Source organism: Tamandua tetradactyla, chromosome 17, assembly GCF_023851605.1.
Source record: "Tamandua tetradactyla isolate mTamTet1 chromosome 17, mTamTet1.pri, whole genome shotgun sequence".
Lineage (NCBI taxonomy): Eukaryota > Metazoa > Chordata > Mammalia > Pilosa > Myrmecophagidae > Tamandua > Tamandua tetradactyla.
The window spans coordinates 52,939,235-52,955,700 of record NC_135343.1 but is presented as its reverse complement, the minus strand read 5'-3'; the positions used below and the strand labels follow the sequence as shown (position 1 = coordinate 52,955,700).

The 16,466-nt window shown below is 40.1% G+C and overlaps 1 long non-coding RNA gene across 1 annotated transcript; it reads left to right on the top strand.

Moving 5' to 3' along the window:
* Positions 1–4,848: 4,848 nt before the first annotated feature.
* Positions 4,849–6,959, top strand: LOC143661616 (uncharacterized). Its single transcript, XR_013164733.1, has 4 exons — positions 4,849–5,047; positions 5,508–5,643; positions 6,265–6,454; positions 6,679–6,959. It is a non-coding gene; the product is annotated as an uncharacterized LOC143661616 (long non-coding RNA).
* The last annotated feature ends 9,507 nt before the right edge of the window (positions 6,960–16,466 follow it).

Sequence of the window (16,466 nt, the reverse complement as noted above, 5' to 3'; positions counted from 1 at the left end):
CCCTCTGGAAAGTCCTAGAGACTGTTTGAGATCAATAAGACATCATTTTGGGTTTGACTTGGGAGAGGCAGAAGGTTGTTGAATAGGATCATGGGTCACCATAGAACAATACTTGGTTACCTATTTAACCAAAGTGACAATAAAAGATTTAATGGTAATCAGGTGTTAACATGATCATAAAAAAAAAAAAAATCCTTAATCTTCCAAAAGTGAGAAAACTTGTTCTCCTATAATAAAGATCCAATAACAGCTGATGAGGTCAATATAAAGCTTAGGAGATAATTCTTCTAAGATATAGATTTTTTGCCTTCAAGGAGGATCACTCAGATTGTTAAGAAAAAATTTACAATTTCTTAATAAGAGAGACCAATAATCCAAGAAAATTGTCATTTTAATAAGAAAACCACATTCTACTTTGCATGAAGATAGTGTCTGATAAGAAACATTTTAAAATGATATAAACTGATAAGATAGCTAATCTTAGCTATCTTTGACCACAGCAAAGAAAATTCCTTCTCCATAAACCTCTACAACTTTTATATCTATTTAGATTTTGTCCTAGACATTCCTGTTTCTCATTCTGCAACAACCAGTTCTTTTTATTTAGGGAGAACTAGTCTCTTTTTCCTTAACGTAAACAAATCCTGCATATCTTACATATTTAAATTGTTAACAAAGATCTTGGAACTGGTCTTCAAGCCAACATCCTACAAAATACAATTATTCTTAAAATGAAAGTTTGTCAGAGTAATAACTAAATTTGGTTAAACACAAATTGACATTTTTTTATCACGTTAAAGATTAGTACATATAATGCCAGATTATTTTATCAGCAAATGAATTTAGGAAGAACATACACAAGTAGAATAAAGGTATGTTTGTATAGTACTTAACACTGATTTTCAGCAGGCATAATTGTTTTTATTTAACTAACAATATTACAGTAGTCCCATTTGCCAAAGGTTTATCTGAATTATGTGAACTTGAGCTTTTAAAAATATTTGGGTCTAGTTCTATAAATACTCCCTTTTCACCACGGGAAGTATTAGAAGTTTGTTTTCGTTAATTTATAGGAATTTATGAGCATTTATTACTATAAAAATGCTAATTTACTTTTAAACCGATTTGGGTAGAACTCTTTTAAGGAGTTTTGTATGTTAATTTTTTCATACCATTTAGAGGGAGGAAAAAATCAACATCAAAACCTACAGGCAGACAGAGTTCACACTTTTAATTTACAAATTTAAGCTGTTAGATCAGGCATTAAAAGTAGAAACCAGAAACACAGCTTGTATAAACAAGGGCTTACTAGATTGTAGAAGCTGTTTTTAGAGTCTTGCAATTTCTTAATAGATATGAGGACCAATTAATATGGACACCCCATTTACCCTGGTTAATTCAGGGACCTTTTCTCCAGTGCACCTCTGAAATGAGTACGTTTGTCTAATTGGAACATTTCCCATACTGGCCATTGCAGCTCAAGGTTGTTTGGTGAGGTTTTGCTCTTTGTTAGATATATACATATTTTAGCCACATAGTTTTTGAACATGTAATATGCTGGGGTTTCAGGGGGTGGAGAACCAAAGTTTCAAGAATTTGAAGATCTCACCTTTATCATTTTAGTTCTTACCTTGTGCACAGGACAAAGAAACAGTTGTGAAAAGGAAACTATGGATTGATACCAAAAGGCTGGGGATTCAAACTTACAATTTGAGCCTCTCTAATCATTTTGTTGACAGGATTGGCCAAATAAACTTTGAATCAGAATGCTCAAACACAGAGATGGAGCTCAAAAATGAAAAGGGACTTACTTATAACCCTTGGAGATGGCAAGGAAGATGGAAAATTCAAATAGTTTCAGAACGGGAAATTGTCCCCAAGTTGTCAGCAGTTGCCTGTGGATCCCATCCTCATCTGCAAAACTGATAAAAGAAAAACTATTCATGCAATTTGGGATATTGCTGCTATACTGAGAATTTCCTGAATATGGCAGCATCTCATTGAAAAAGTAAAAGGAAACATCCCACACTCATGCCCTTTTTCTTGAATAATATGAAAGTATGTTGCAGACATCATGACATGTTACCTCTTAATACTTCACCATAAACATCCAAGGTATTAAGAAATCCTCAACTTTGTTGTATTACTATAATCATATGAAAGAAAATTTAAAATTCCTGAGTAAACAAATATCAGTCTAGAACAGTTTTTACCCAATTTCCCCCCAAAGTACTTACTTTTTAAACCAGGATCCAATTCAAGTTTCTAAAAAGATCTGTTTGTTATGTGTCATTAGCCTCTTTAAAATAAAACTGTCTCTTTCCTCCATGACACGGAGTTTTTGAAAAACTGAAGTAATATATTCTTTATTTTGATTAGTTTATTCATTTCCTATCAAATAATTCATTTTAATCTAGCAAAATTACTTCCAAAATTATTTTAATTTTCATGTTTGCATCATATATTAAAGTTTAAACTTAAACATTCACCAAGATGTGATTACATATATGGCCTTCCCTTTAGAAGTTTTATAGTGCTTTGGGAACAAAATTACATTTTCCTTTTTAACAAAGGAACCTGTTGGCTTTATGTTTTTATTTCAATATATACTCAAATTTACTCATTGTAAAATTGTTGCTGCAAATTATGAATGTCAGATAGTCTATTTTATTGGTTAAACAGTATCATGGAACCAAGCACTGAGTTTTGGATCCTAGAAGAAAAAACATAACCTCTGCAATTATCTCACTCTTCCAAAATGTTTTAAATTTTGGCTAGGCAAGGAAAAGAAAATTACCAATGTACTTTCAGAGGACAAGACGTAACTTAAATATGTAATGTATATCGTGGAAAATGTTATAAGGCACATATAAATGTGTGATGTAAGAAAGCCAGTGCATTAACTTACAAGTTTCACTTAGCAACCAAATGTACTACGTATTTTTTTTTTAAACCACACTCTTAAAGATACACTAATATATGATTATTTTGGGGTTCTGTTTATTTTAATTAGCTTTTAAGTTTGAAACCATGAATCAATTGTGATCTTACTTAGGTTAGCCCAACACAAATCTGTACAATAGATGCCTGCATAGAATCTAGACTATAAAAATAAAGGTGAGAGTCTCAGGGCCCCAAAATTAATCAGTCCAATTTTTTCCCAGAAGGACCAATGTGAATCTGCAAAACACAGTATGAACCACATCATATATTTGCCAACTCATAAGTAAATCTGCCTGCAGGAACTTTTCTCAGTCTCTACACAGGAGCTGGCCACCCTCCCAAAATTCATTTAATGGTAATGGCTTATGATGGACAAAGAACACTCTGGCCAAGGAACTCAGAGGCAGCTATGGAACAGAGCGCATCTCTGTGCAGTAGGGGGCTGTCTTAAGGCAACATAAGACCACGCCCACATTTTCATCCATCACCTGTTCAGTCCCTGCTTCAACTCTTATTCCTTCAATTCACTGTTCTGCATCATTTAACTGTACCCTCCTTTCACTTTTGTTTCCATCATCGGCACTGACTTTATCATGTTAACATTATTCATCAATGACACTCCATCTCTCAGATGCAAGTATATTCATGTAATTTCCTTAAGATCACTCAGAAGACAAATATGTACAAGTGATTTCCTTAAGATCTTGGTTTATCTATTGAATTATGAGATGATTCTGAAATTTCTTGAAATCTTATTTGTATGTTTAAGCAAAAACCCTGAACCAATACTCTTACTCTGCTCAGTTACTTCTTAGCCTTGATTATCTGTGCTACCTGCAATTACTCTACTCTCCTCCTCTTATCACCCAACATTTATTAATCTTAGCATACATGGTAGACAGAAATACTGACGTCTACTATATGACTGAATTCTTGAGAGGTCAGCAGTCCTTCGGATGTTTCCTTTAAAAATTTAATACATAGTTTTTGCTATAGGCCCTTGACAAGGAAGAAGCTGAGGAAGTTGCAAACTTCATCTGTTCCTTGGAAAAGTGCTGACCAGCTAATTGGAAAGAGACATGTATGTGGCAATCCCCAGCCTTTACAAGAAAGTCTCCTTCCTATGATGAGAACCTCCTTGAACCAATGCCAATACCTTCACATGACCCTGCCATGCCTACAAAGCACTGTTATGAATTTCACTCCCCTTCCTTCTAGTCCTCTCATACAAACTCAGATTTTCGTAGCCTGAAAAAACCCATCCAAACCTCTGCAAGACAAATAAGTTGGAGCTGCAGAAAGACAAAACCCATGCCAGGGATTTTCCTAACATAGTCCAGTGGAAGGTCTAGAAAGACCCTGGCCCTCCTAGAACATGGAAGCTCTGAAACTCACATGTAGTTGGTGTACAGATTGCCATTTCTATTCAGTATGATGGCAGGGGATGGATATTCAACAACTTTATTCTTAGTAGTTATAATGACAAAGAAAGACATAGGGCAGTGTGCTCTCCGCATGCCCCCTCTCTAATGACCCTTTCCTTAGCAATCCCTGGTTAAACTCACAGACAAAATGCTGCCTCTCATGGCCTGTTCCAATGTGTCCTGGATGATGGTCTCCTGCCTGATGCTCCTCTCCCAGGTCCAAGTTGAGATTTCTCTGCCTCTAACACACTGGCTTCCCTGTGAAGGTTCAGGCCCGAGAAGAATAGGAAGCCTCCTGTGTGACACATGTGGTAGGGTTGAGGTACGTTGCTCCACATTACATGTACATGTGGTACCTCCATTATTACATGCCCTTTGGGTAAGCCAGATGTGAGAGACATCACAGTAGTACAACACTGGAATGAGATGATTTCCCATTTCTCCTTATATCCTAATTGAGAGGTAGAGGAGTGAAAGTTTCATTAACCATATAGAGGGAAGGAGAAAAACCAGACGGCCCAGAGATGTGACAGCTAGCCAGAGAAATGTGAGGGTGGAGATTGAAGAATGAGAAAGAGTTAAAAAAGAAAAAAAAAAAAAAAGATGGTATCTCCCCTCTGCACTCCTTCTACTTCAGCAGGGCTTTGTGAGACAAGGAATTCCTTAAAGTGTTGGCAAAGGTGAGAAGAGATGTTTGGAGTCACTCCCCAAGGACTGGCTTCACAGGCATTCCTCTGACATTGCCAACCTGTTCCCCACACATCCTTCCCCTTCTTTTCCCATCTCTCTCCTTAATTTCCCAGCTAGCCCAGGTGGACACCTCCAGGAGAAACAGGCCTCTCCATGGATAAGCTGTCCTAAAGGCTCCAAAGCCTATGCATCATACTGCTATGCTGTGTTGGTGATGCCAAAAACATGGATGGAAGCAGATATGAGTGGTGGGGGTGGGGGTGGGGGTAGGAGAGGTAGGGGAAAGCACATGGGAGCCACAGGTGGAGGTGGCAGCTTCATTCTCCAGAGAGACCTGAGGGGAAAATGTACACCTGTATCCTCACACATTCCCCTTCTCACCGTGCCTCTGCCCCTCCCTTCCCCAGTGAGGTCTCATGCTCCCTCTCAGTCTCTCCTTTTCCTGCACAGATAGCTTGCCAAAAATGGCCTTTGGGACACCTGATGTCTGTGCTCAGTGGGGCTGAGGGATCCTGCATGGCCTCTGGTCAAGAGCCAGTTGATCAGTTACACATACTTCTGAATCGGGCTCCTCGACCCCTTACAGGTACGATGACATCCTCTCCTCAATCCTATTTCTTGAGTAGTTATTTTCACCTAGCCCCAGGTCCTATCCTCTTAGCAGGAAGTACCCCATGGAGCCCTAGAGTTCAGGGGTCCTGAGAAACAATTAAGGAAAGTGAGGATTTTTGGACCAGCTGAGAAGCTGTGTCAGTGGATTGTCTTGGCCTCCAATTAAAGCTAATGGGCCTCTTCCCAAGACTTTTGACCACTTATGAACAAGGCCTTAAATGTCAGTGTTCTGAACGTAAAGGGATCTACACCAATTGCGCTCAGGAAATCCTAATTGAAGAAAGGATTATTGTGACCTCTAGTAGAAGAGATGTTGATATTGGTGTTCAGAGGCTAATCACATATGTACCATCTATTATTTTTCTATAAGCAACATGCTATTTTGGGAAGTTCCATTGGTCCTGGCTTTGGGATTTTTCCAAAGGAGTGAGGAGTTTAGGAAGGGCTTCCAGAAGAAATGGTCCTGGGGCAGCCTCTGGAAGAGTAGACTAAATCCATGATGTTGGGGAGGGTTCATGTAATCCAGTTTAGGGAACCATGAAAGGAGAAGTGGTACAGGACATGCTCTCATATGGCTCCTTCCTCTCCTTTATAGGGCCAGGAATCCAATGGAGGTGGAAGGGAGTAGAGTTGCACTGACATGATGAATTACTTGACCTTGAAAAGAAGCACCTCCAAGTGTCTCAAATCCTGGCTACTGTGGCAGTGTGTCATGAACCACTGATAAGCAATAGAGGAACTGCCATCTTCCCCTGCTTTATCATCCTCCTATCTTCCATCTCTGGGTATGACATTAGAGATTTATTCAAGGCCAGGAGATACAATATGAAGATTTCTTCTCCCATCCCCTCTCATCTCTTTTCGTTTGGATTCTTTTTCTTCTATGGTATTGCACTGGTGAAAATGAGGGAGAAGCTTTGAAGCCTCAGCCAGAATATGGGCTGTTTTTCCTTTAGCATCACAATGTCTACCAATTCCACCCATCTTTACCTCTTCTCTGTCTCTCCAGGATTTCTGAAATGGTGAGATTATAACTGCGATATGAGTTTGCCTACATCTGCAAGTTCAGGGGCTAGGATTGGCAGAAAGTCAGCAACTGAAGCTGGTGTGAAGCTCATTGTGGATGTGGGATGCAGTGTGAAGACCCACCTTGGAAGGGAAGATTTTACCCACACCCAGCCTGCCTTTCCACTCAGATCTCCCCTCTTTTCACTTCACCCTGCCATCACGTCAGATTCTTCTGTGTGCTCTATAACTTGAAGAGTAAGAGAGCATTAATAAAAATTTTTGCCTGTGCATTTGTGTCTTGTATGCTCTAATCTCTGGGGAAAGAACCTCTGGTGTCACCAGTTCCATCCATGTTTCAGGGAAAAGTGATTATATGTACATCCCTGAGAGTGCATTATATATTTATTTATTTATGTATTTATTTATGTATTTTGCATGAGCAGGTACCAGGAATCGAACCTGGGTCTCTGGCATGGTAGGCAAGAACTCTGCCTGCTGAGTTATCATGGCCTGCCCTTTTATTATTTTTTTTAATTGGGTCCTTTCCATGTAGGATTTGGGTTGTGAACAGATGACGATGTTGCTCTTAGACACTCTAGTGCTTACACATTCCCCCAGTTCAAGTCTCAGATGACGTAAATGTCAGGCATTTTGGGGTTCTGATCCTTTTTATAACAATGTCTCAAACATACTGGGATGGAGGGACAGGATTTTTGTTTTTGCTGTTTTGTTTTAACTTTCCAATCCATCAAGAATTAATATCAGTAACCTGAAATGAAAATGAATTGAAGAATGAAATAGATTAAGTAGATTATCAATATATAAGCTCATCTTTTACTTGCAAGTGCAGAGTCTGGGAACTGAGTTCGGGTCTCCCACCTGGCAGGCGAAATTTCTATCACTGAGCTACCTTTGCACCGCTGTAAAAAATATCTCTCTATTTGTATCTTGCTTCCCTGTATTTTGATGACAAAGGGTTTGCAAACAAGCATGGGTGCATCTCAGTATGTGTTGTCCTTTCCTTAGATGGCATCTACAAAAAAAGGCCCCATTTTACTGTCTTTCCTGAGGCTTTAAAACACATTCTGTTTAAAATCATGGTGGGAGTTGGGAAAATTTAATATTTAGCAAGATTTCTATTTATATATTTTAAATGAATAAAAATGTAATAGGTCATGTGTGGAGGAAGTTCTTCTCACTAGAACGAAAGCATGGCCTAGACTTTCCATGAATCTACATATTTCAAGACGAGCACTTTCCCTTCCATTTCACCTTACAAGGCAGTTGCCTAATTCCTTTATCTGAGAATTCTTAGTGAGGCCACACACACACACACAAATATTTATATGAGCCCTGAATACAACCCTCTTTATGAAATAAATTGATAAGATGAATGGATGGTGTCTAATTTTCTTACCTGATGTTTGCCAAGTTTCCTTTATCCCTCCCAAGATAAGATACTCTCACCAAAAGGACATTTAGCATTTTTTAAGAAACATTTTTCTATCACCTTAAGTGAATTTATGATTGTACAATGCCACAAGTCTTGATTTCTGCCCTTGTGAAAATAATAAAGTGGGTTAGAAATGTCCAAGCTAATTCAGATTGGGCCAGCTCACCCATCCGTCTGAGTTCTGTCTTTAGTGCTGGATGAGCAGCCACAGAGACCAGTGTCTGTTCCTGCAGTAGGAGGGCCATGGTGTATAAGATAGGACATTTTTTACTTGCAAGTAAGAAGGTCCATTGTAATTTTCCTTAAAAAAAAAGGGTTATTGGATCCCCAAGTGAAAAATGTAGCAGAAATGTGGGTTTTGAGGTCAGTCAATAACAGCTCAAGCATTGTTGCTCTGGGGTCTTCTCATCTATTATTTTTCAGCTCTAAGTTCTATCTCTATATTGTCTTCCCTTAATGGCTCCAGAGAGTTATCAACAGTAATTGAGCCTACTGATTTGCCATCACTGTCAGACAGGAGAGCATATACGATTTCCTAAATTTATAGAGAAAAAGTCCTGACCTGTATTTATTATAGACACATCTGATTGTATCAATCTGTCCAGGGAAATGCCACCGGCTGGTTATTGAAGCCTAAATTACTGGATATCTTTGAACAAATATCATAGCAAAGAGCATGATATTGTGCTGATTGAATCATACAAGTTAGATACCCTGTAGGATCTTGTGGTAAAATCCATATCGCCCAAACAACAAAGAGGCTCACAGTAAGGAGGATGAAGAGAGGGTTTCCCTGAGAAGAACCCAAAGGGGAAAGGGGGCAATGAAGCTTGTAGGAACCCGGTAGGTATCACTGCACCCACCTCCAGGTGGAGAATTTGAATGAAGTAAGACCATATTTCAAGATGAATTCTCAAGTCATTGAGTAGGGACATAAATGATGGGGCCTCAAAGAAATTCCCAGAACAGTGTGAGGCTGTTCTAGGCAATGACTGGAATTACCCCAAGTAAGGCCTCCTCCCTACAATATTACAGCCTTTCCTGCAGGCAAAGGTGGCAGTTGTCCTTTCCCTGGGTGATCCCAGGTGTTCAATTCTCATGTCCCTCAGAGGCAGAGGGAGTGAGAACACGTCTTCTAGGAGAGCACAGGGACAGGGCAGTGATGAAGTGGCCCAGAAGGGATAATGAATGGGAAAAATGAGCACATCTGGCAGAAATTAAGGGAAGATAAAAGTAATAGGGAAAACTACACAGACCAGCCCTACAACTGAGAGCCTGTCTCCTCTCCTGATTTTACCTTTCCCCCAAAACTCATGAAAATGACCAGCATTCGGTGATGCACAATCTGATTGCATCAGATGAGGACAATGAGAAAAAAAGATTATTCTGCTCATTGAGCCAACTACTGGCATTCCCTGGAAATCTGATTTCTGTGTCACAATGTCATCTGCCAGTTTATATCCCATTATTTTAAAATAAAGAAAAATATAGTACAGTAGGTGTCTACTCAAACCCCCTCACTAATTCTTTAAAGTACATATTTAGTTAGCTACACACCTAAAACAGTAACAAGCTCGCATGTTAAGACGAAAAAAGCCTTTAAAACTCAGCTTTCTGACTGTCAGATAATTAATGTGTTTTCCCCAAACATTCTTTTTTTGTTATGATGTGTCCTGAGCAGGTGGTATCTGTCTTTGCACCTGCAACACCTGGGACACAAAACCAATTTACTGACATTTAGTATCCTTTTGAAGGAATGCATGATTGTGACATTTTATCAGTTATATTTGAAATAAACCTTTTATCTTATTTAAGCATCTTATATAAATTTTATTAAATACTTCATATTGTGATTTGGGGATGCACCTATCAAATTTTTCTATATAGACTTTGGCTGAAAAAAAGATAAATGGTGGAATAAAAACATTCTGTGAAATTGGGTAATTAGAAGCCAATAAGTGCTCTGTCAGATGCTTTCTGCTGGAGATGGCTTGCAATACCTCAGTGCTACTCAGAATTCATCATGGGGATGATAAAAGTTTCCAAGTCTTATAAAGCTTTATGTACTTCAACTCTATCTTTTGAAAAATTTTCAAATGATCAGCATACTTCTGCTTTTGATTTTCCACCTACCCTCTCTTAGACCCTTAAATCCAAATGAATCATCATTTTTCGAAAAAAAACCCTTTTGATTAATTGAGGGATAAAAGAATGTTTGCAGACTTTTTGTGATACAACTATCTAAATCTCCCTCTCATTTGTGTACATCTTGTAAGTAGAGGCACTGGCTGCTCTTTGGGTAGATTACCTGATTAGGGATATAGTGTACAGACTTTCAAAATAGTGATGACATCCTTTTGCAAAACACAGAACAAGTGTGCTTGTCATCTTGGAAGATACAGATAATGTCTCCATGCAGAGTGAAAACAGACTGGCTTATTCTCCTATATAACAAAGATGCCTCCCTCTGGAACCAAGGGTAGAGTTGTGTGCCTCCCATTATAAAACATTCAGATTCCATAAGCTCTTATATATTCCTTCCCTAGTACAAAACTCATTACATGTGAAGCCACTCATCTGGGCTTAGTTGTGTCACCTCCAGGAGACCTGGGATAAGGGGACAAGTGAATATGCCGATGTCATGCTGCTTCTGTACTGGAAAAATTAAAATCCTTTTACTTCTGCCAATATCTGTGAAACTTGGGAAGATAACTAAGCTTGCCAGTAGGGTAAAACTTCAGAGTTTTCATAGATCTTGACATAAAATTAATTAATTTTTCTGTTGTGACACAATGGAAGAAACAGACCTGAACTTGAAGGTCTTGACTCTTACCTCCTGATTTTCATTGCACTTTCCTTCCAGAAAAATTCAGCCTTCTTTTTTTTTTTTTAATGAAATTTGTCAGCCTTACTATCTATTCCATTATCTGTCACTCTACCATCCCTGCATGGCTTAACTGCAGGGTCCTACAAAATCTTTGTCTCCCCTTCATACATCAAGTGCCTTCAGCCTTGCCCTGCCATAACATCTAGACCATGCATGTTGCAAAGTTCAGTCCTTCTTAGGACTGGTTGAGTTTTACAAGGACCCTTCTCTAAAGACATACTGAACCTCAGCCAAATACTCTGTTCATATCAAGTATCACCAGTTTCAACAAGGTCATAGATGAACGTACCTACGAAAAAATAAGTGTGGAAGAAAATCAACAGAGCACCATTTAAGTATGGAGTTTAGACAGTCCAGATATTTGCTAGCCCATTCATAAGCAGTTTTATCATATGTTTAGAGCTTGCTTTATAACAATTTAAAAATACTGACCATTATTCTTTGGACTCTTTCAGTCTTTTCAAGTGCCACACAAATGGATTGTCATGTTTATATTCTGAATTCTTCAGAGTAGCCACTGACATTCCCAAATACCCTTCTAAATTGTCTTGCTAGAGGTTGAAATATTTGGTGCTGTAGGCACCATGACCTTTGTCCATATTAAAAACAGACAATTCCAAAAGTTTGTTGAATGATGGGTGCCTATATTGAAATTATAAGAACAAACAAGAATCAAATAACTGAGTCTGAGAATCTCATCAGCACCACAATACCACTTTGACCTGAAAACCATGAATAGTGAAACCAATCAAATCAAGAGGCTTATACCAAAAACATGAAAGAGAGGGAATAAAAGCTCAGGTCACTCCAGGGCAAAGACAGGAGAGCAATTCTTGGAATCAGCCATGCTCAGTAGGCCAGTGCCTGGGACTCAGGGAGAGGCAAAAAAAGGGTCTCCTGTGCATGTAGCCTCAGGCAGTAGCTGGGTTGAGCAGCAGAAGTGTTACCCAAGAAAACGAAGCTGAGTGCCTGGCCTGAGAAGCCTCCCAAGAATCATTCTAACTTGGGTTAGGAGGACAGAATGCTTTAAAGAGCTTTAGGAAAGAAGGGTTGTTTGGGGTTCACCTAGTTTCAAGAATAGAAGAATGTTCTTGAATATTTGCAGACATAATTTGTCCAATCTGAATTTTCTTATGAAGAGTGGACAGAAAAATTTAGGAACTAAAATCCTGTTGAAGAAGATTTTAGGGTTAAGGGCAGCCACAGGGAACAAGAATATACAAAGTCTCAAGAAAAATTATCAATTCCCAAGTCCTTCAGGGTCTTTCATATATAAGAAATAGGAGAATTGTTTCTATTATGTAAGCTTGGGTGAGGAAAAGCATGAGAGGAAGAAAAGTCAAGTGTGCTCTTCTCTGTGCTAGGCAGAATTCTAATGATCACCAATGTTCCTTGGTTTTGCATTTTATCTTCCCTTTGAGTGTGGGTAGAAACTGTGAGTGTGATCAGATAAATATCCCCAAATTACATCACATGGCAAAAGGGATTCTTACACCCAAATTAAAATTATTGACCAATTGACTTTGATTATCCCAAATGGAGGTTATCTGAGAGATTATTGGGGTGACCCATACTAATTACACAAGCCTTTTAAAAGCAGAAAATTTCTCTGACTGGCAGCAGAAGGGGATGTCAGAGAAATTCAAAACATGTAAAAGATTCACTGCTGGCTTAGAAGATGGAAATGGCCTCAGGCCAAGGAATGCAGCTGAGAGTGAGACCTAGCTGACAGCTAACTAGGAAATAGGGCTCTCAGTCCTACAACTTCAAAGAACTGAATTGAACCAACAACCTGAATGAGACTGGCAATTTTTTCATCCAGCAAAAGTGAACTAATACATTGAGGCTCCAGGGGAAGAATCACGTGGGGCTAATTACTTTCTCCAAGTATCCTGAACCAATATCGCAAAGATATTTATTTAATAGATATTTGTCTATCTTCGGGTGTACCCTGTATCAGGCTATGTTTAAGAAAAAATATGTGAAGGAGAATTCTCAGCTCTGTCTGTTTTGTATTCTTTAATTAGGAATCTAGTGAAAATATCAATGCTGCAAAGATCCAATGGAAGATTTTGCCGTATGGTTGAATCTGAGGGCAGGCTGCCCAGAAGGTAGCTAGAGATTCTTTCTGTACAAGAAGGAGTATCATCTTGATCAATATTAAAGTGTGCTATGGAAGAAAAACAGCAAGGTTTTCAGGGTACTTGTGAGGTGGCCAATGTTCAAATGTGCATGTGGTTTACAGCAATAATCAATAGGATGATGCAGGTGGAACATGGTCAGGAAACTGGCAGCAGAAGAGAGCAGGCCAAAGAACAAAGCAGGGATATGCAAACAGGTGCTCTTCAATAACAAAAACAGAGCAACATCATGTTAAAAGTAAGTTTAAAAGGGAGATGGTGGTAGTAGAACAGGCTGGTGGAGATAAATATTTAACTCAGCTCCTTTTCTTCCCCAGTGTGATGTTGGACAAGCCATTTACATTATCTTTATTTCTAAGCAAGGATGCCCCACATTTAGTCCTTGCAAGTGTGCCCCCCAGATTGCCTTACTCCAGACTCTAATACTGTCTGGGTCCCTTTCTGTGGACCTCCTCCTCCAACCAGCCACATGTTTCTTGGAAAGTTTCTGCTCCTCTCTTAGTTGCTTAGGGCCATGGGAAGTAGGCATCTGGTCACTGCTGGGAAAATGAAAATCTACCTTTGCCTTGGACAGTTTGCCAACCCGTTTGCTGGAAAGAAGCTTTATCTGTGAATGTTCCCAGCATGTACCCGGAAATTGCTCCTCCTGATGCTGGAATTTCCTTTTGTTGGTGCCCTCTGTACCCTAAGTAGTGCCTCTAACCCTCTCCCCAGAGTGCTCCTTTGCTTAAGGGCTGTGAATCCTCATTCAGCCTTAATAACCCTGTTATTAAGGCTCTATTCTGCCTCGCCCTTCCAGGTGTCCCAGAACCACACAGCCTGATAAGCAGCCATTATAAAGTGAGGGTCCCTCTGGTCTGGGTAGCAGCTCTCATGTCGTAGTGAAAGTATAGTGCTGTGTTCTATCCCTGATTTCATGGGTGCTTAAAGGCTTAGCAAGAGCCAAATATACTCTTGGAGAAATGAGAGGTATTGGTTCTTACATAATTTACTGTGAGATCAGATTTGAGGATGCTGAATGGTAGACTCTTTTCTTTGAAGAAGTTAGATGAAAGGAGAAGAGAGGAGTACCTGCTTCTTCCTCTTCTGAATCCCCTTTATTAAAGTTTTCTTGCAGAGGACTCCAATGTGCTCCCCCAAATAGGGACACAGAATCTCCTCATGGCTGATTCCAGGTGGTCTGTGAGGTTGATCTCCTGCCTGCTGTTCAGGGCCCAGGTACAGGCTGCCTCTCTTATTGACCTTGCATACAGCAAATAAGTCTGTCCTTTGGATTAATTTGAAGGTATTTGGGGGGACTTGGAAAGGTCCTTTGTGTTTGGAGGTGGGCAGACTTCACATGTATAGGGACATGAGGAGCAAAAGCTTGGGTAGAGGGGTGTGGTGCAGACAGGGATGCATTTCATCTATTTTCCACGGTGTGGGGTTGTCTCTAGCACTAAGAATTTTAAGGGAAAAGAGAAGAGGGAGGACAGCAGGAGTGAGCATTTCTTCCACTATCTTAGAAGCCTAGTTCTAGAGAGAAAGGTGGATCATAAGCTTAGCAGGGCAGAAATTACTCCACTTTATGGCTTATTACTGATATTTTATTTCTTTTGTCCTCCAAGCCAGGAAAGTCAGATGGAATTACCTTCTGCCTGGAAAACCTGCCTTCAGGGGCTCAGTGCCCATGGTTCTACTGCTGCTACATCAGTGGAGTCCTTGAGACCTGGGTTGATGCAGATGTGTGTGAGGGAGCAGATGTGGGGGGGGCAGTCCCTGGAGGCGCATGATAATTTAGGTGGTCACCATCACTCAGATCACTCAGGTTCTTTTTGGGCCCCTTGGAGTGATATGACAAAGGACATTCAGCCCACCCACCTAAAAACCCATGACCTCATCCCTCACCTTGTCCTCTCATTCTGTGCTTTCTCAGGTCCAGATTCTCTGTGGTCAATGGCAAACTTATCAGCAAACTCCCACGTGGTGTCCTCTTTCTCCTTCTCTTAGGGACAACTACAATCTCTTTTGGGTCTTCCATTCCTAGGGAGTACCTCCTGACCCCATACCCCAGCTCTCCTGCCAAAGCATGACTTTGAGTCTTCCCTGATTAAGCGCTAAGGAGCTCAATGTCTGGATTGGCTTCCATGACCCCACAAGTGTTCAGGCTTCAGCTTCTCCGCTTCCTCTTATCCTGTGGAGGTGATTGAGGACAATGTGGGAGGCTCAAGATCATGCATCACAGCCTCAGATGCTCTCTCCATTGCCTCTCATAGGTCACATAAGCAATGGGATCTTGAAGGTCATCATTAGACACTAGAGAGTTTAGTTAAAGGGCTTGATTTGAAGGCACTTAGTGTCCTGGCTGAAGTCAGTCTCTTCTCTTCCAAAGCTTGTTTATGAAACACTGTCCAAAGGACCTTGTAATTCAAGAGAAGCCAAGCCCTTTCAAGTTATTATAAAGGAGAAAGTAAGAAGAAAATAGCTTTCCTTTTTGGTTTTGAGGAATTTACAACATTTCTGGGACTTTAGATTGAATGAAATAAATTAGTTGGTGGCGTGACAGCTGATAAGTTTGTGACTGTGCAAGGATGTGGGATTTAGAAACAGGAAAGACCATGGATGGTTTTCTGTAATAGCTGGTTCTAAGGCTCAGTACTCATTCAGGGTCATTATACTTTGATAGGCAGGAGGTGAAAAGTGATATGTGGGCATTCTGAGAAGCAGGGAAATAAGAGCAGGAGCAGGGACATCAGACTGTGATTAGCAGGGGACAGCAAGTGTTCATTCTTACTTTATTTTGTACTTTTAACTAATCTGTATAAATTCCTTCTACTATCCCACTTCTATTTCCAGAACAGTTGCTGGTATTGGAGAAGTGAGTCCTTTCCTTCTCCAAAACCTGGGTCACTGGAGCTCCAAGAAATGTCAACCCTGACTTCTTTGTGAACCCAAGTTCAAACTCAAGTGAAATGCATAGAATCTCCCCCATCCAATGCTGTCAACCTCTCCCACTCCAGCTCTGAGAATGAACCTGTGGAGGGTCAAGAGAGTTGAGTTCCTTACCCAAGAGGTTGAAGGCTCTTTCATTTTGTTTCCTGTCCTGAGTCCTAGAGTCAGATAAGGGCTACCTCACAAGGAGGGACCTCAATTTCTTTCTGGCACCTCTCAGTCTGACTCCTCCTACAGGCCTGAGGATTCCAGATATGGAAGTATAAGCCTTGTAAGACAATGCTCTCCTTTGTCTACAAGTTCACAAACTACAGGAAGCTGCAGGTGGGCCAAGGGAATTGGCCTTGGATGTGCTTCTGAGGCTAGAATTGAATTGG